Genomic DNA, 3,123 nt, shown 5'->3' with positions numbered 1-3,123 from the left:
ATTTTTGTGGAATTTGGTGGGCCTTTTCAAGGTCTTTGTGTGGTTTTGAGGAGAGTTGAAGTATTTTGAGGAATTTTTCTTAGATTTTGTGGAAACTTGTGGAGGTTTTGTGTGATTTTTGTGGAATTTTGTGGGATATTGAGGCGATTTAGGGATCTTGAGGGATTTTTCATGTATTTTGTGGGAATTTGTGGAGATTTGGTGGGATTTTTTTTTAGAATTTGGTCATGTTTTGAGAAGATTTCGGGAATGTTGTGGGATTTTTCCTGGAATTTTGTTGGATTTTGAGGAGATTTTGTGGGATGGTTGTGGAATTTTGAGGGTCTTTTCTGGAATTTTGTGAGATTCGGCAGAGAATTGAGGAATTATCTGTGATTTTTCATGTATTTTGTAAGATTTTGTGGAGATTTGGTGGGATTTTTGTGGAATCTGGTAGAGTTTTGGAATGATTTAGGTCATTTTGTGGGATATTTCTGGACTTTGGTGGGGCTTTTCAAGAATTTTGTAGTATTTTGAAAAGATTTAGGGAATTTTGTGTTGTTTTTCTTGAATTTTGTGGGAAACTGTGGTGATTTTATGGGGCGTTTCTGGAATTTGGTCAAGATTTCAGAAGATTTAGGGATTTTTGTGGGATTTTTGTGGGATGTTCTGGGAATCGGTGGAGATTTTGTGGGACATTCCTGTGAATTGGTAGGGTTTTGAAATGATTTAGGGAATTTTGTGGGACTTGTCTGTAATTTTGTGGGGATTTTTCTGGAATTGTGTGGGATTCTGAGGAGACTTGAAGAATGTTGAGGAATTTGTTTTAGATTTTGTGGGAATTTGTGTAGATTCTGTGGGATTTTTGTGGAATTTGGTGGGCCTTTTCAAGGACTTTGTGTGGTTTTGAGGAGAGTTGAAGTATTTTGAGGAATTTTTCTTAGATTTTGTGGAAACTTGTGGAGGTTTTGTGTGATTTTTGTGGAATTTTGTGGGATAGTGAGGCGATTTAGGGATCTTGAGAGATTTTTCATGTATTTTGTGGGAATTTGTGAAGATTTGGTGGGATATTTTTCTAGAATTTGGTCGTGTTTTAGAAGAATTAGGGAATTTTGTGGGATTTTTCTTGGATTTTGTGGACATTTGTGGACATTTTGTGGGATGTTGGTGGAACTTTGAGGGTCTTTTCTGGAATTTTGTGAGATTCTGCAGGGAATTGAGGAATTATCTGTGATTTTTCATGTATTTTGTAAGAATTTGTGGAGATTTGGTGGGATTTTTGTTGAAATTTGTAGAGTTTTGAGAAGATGTAGGGAATTTGGTGGGATTTTTGTGGAATTTGGTGGGCCTTTTCAAGGACTTTGTGTGGTTTTGAGGAGAGTTGAAGTATTTTGAGGAATTTTTCTTAGATTTTGTGGAAACTTGTGGAGGTTTTGTGTGATTTTTGTGGAATTTTGTGGGATAGTGAGGCGATTTAGGGATCTTGAGGGATTTTTCATGTATTTTGTGGGAATTAGTGGAGATTTGGTGGGATTTTTTTTTAGAATTTGGTCATGTTTTGAGAAGATTTCGGGAATGTTGTGGGATTTTTCCTGGAATTTTGTTGGATTTTGAGGAGATTTTGCGGGATGGTTGTGGAATTTTGAGGGTCTTTTCTGGAATTTTGCGAGATTTTGCAGAGAATTGAGGAATTATCTGTGATTTTTCATGTATTTTGTAAGAATTTGTGGAGATTTGGTGGGATTTTTGTGGAATCTGGTAGAGTTTTGGAATGATTTAGGTCATTTTGTGGGATATTTCTGGACTTTGGTGGGGCTTTTCAAGAATTTTGTAGTATTTTGAAAAGATTTAGGGAATTTTGTGTTGTTTTTCTTGAATTTTGTGGGAAACTGTTGTGATTTTATGGGGCGTTTCTGGAATTTGGTCGAGTTTTCAGAAGATTTAGGGATTTTTGTGGGATTTTTGTGGGATGTTCTGGGAATCGGTGGAGATTTTGTGGGACATTCCTGTGAATTGGTAGGGTTTTGAAATGATTTAGGGAATTTTGTGGGACTTGTCTGGAATTTTGTGGGGATTTTTCTGGAATTGTGTGGGATGCTGAGGAGACTTGAAGAATGTTGAGGAATTTGTTTTAGATTTTGTGGGAATTTGTGTAGATTCTGTGGGATTTTTGTGGAATTTGGTGGGCCTTTTCAAGGACTTTGTGTGGTTTTGAGGAGAGTTGAAGTATTTTGAGGAATTTTTCTTAGATTTTGTGGAAACTTGTGGAGGTTTTGTGTGATTTTTGTGGAATTTTGTGGGATAGTGAGGCGATTTAGGGATCTTGAGGGATTTTTCATGTATTTTGTGGGAATTTGTGGAGATTTGGTGGGATTTTTTTTTAGAATTTGGTCATGTTTTGAGAAGATTTCGGGAATGTTGTGGGATTTTTCCTGGAATTTTGTTGGATTTTGAGGAGATTTTGCGGGATGGTTGTGGAACTTTGAGGGTCTTTTCTGGAATTTTGTGAGATTCTGCAGGGAATTGAGGAATTATCTGTGATTTTTCATGTATTTTGTAAGAATTTGTTGAGATTTGGTGGGATTTTTGTGGAATTTGGTAGAGTTTTGGAATGATTTAGGTCATTTTGTGGGATATTTCTGGACTTTGGTGGGGCTTTTCAAGAATTTTGTAGTATTTTGAAACGATTTAGGGAATTTTGTGTTGTTTTTCTTGAATTTTGTGGGAAACTGTTGTGATTTTATGGGGCGTTTCTGGAATTTGGTCGAGTTTTCAGAAGATTTAGGGATTTTTGTGGGATTTTTGTGGGATGTTCTGGGAATCGGTGGAGATTTTGTGGGACATTCCTGTGAATTGGTAGGGTTTTGAAATGATTTAGGGAATTTTGTGGGACTTGTCTGTAATTTTGTGGGGATTTTTCTGGAATTGTGTGGGATTCTGAGGAGACTTGAAGAATGTTGAGGAATTTGTTTTAGATTTTGTGGGAATTTGTGTAGATTCTGTGGGATTTTTGTGGAATTTGGTGGGCCTTTTCAAGGACTTTGTGTGGTTTTGAGGAGAGTTGAAGTATTTTGAGGAATTTTTCTTAGATTTTGTGGAAACTTGTGGAGGTTTTGTGTGATTTTTGTGGAATTTTGTGGGATA

Source organism: Cyanistes caeruleus, chromosome 3 (genome assembly GCF_971803275.1).
Source record: "Cyanistes caeruleus chromosome 3, bCyaCae1.hap1.1, whole genome shotgun sequence".
Classification (NCBI taxonomy): domain Eukaryota; kingdom Metazoa; phylum Chordata; class Aves; order Passeriformes; family Paridae; genus Cyanistes; species Cyanistes caeruleus.
Note: the sequence above shows the minus strand (reverse complement) of the source record.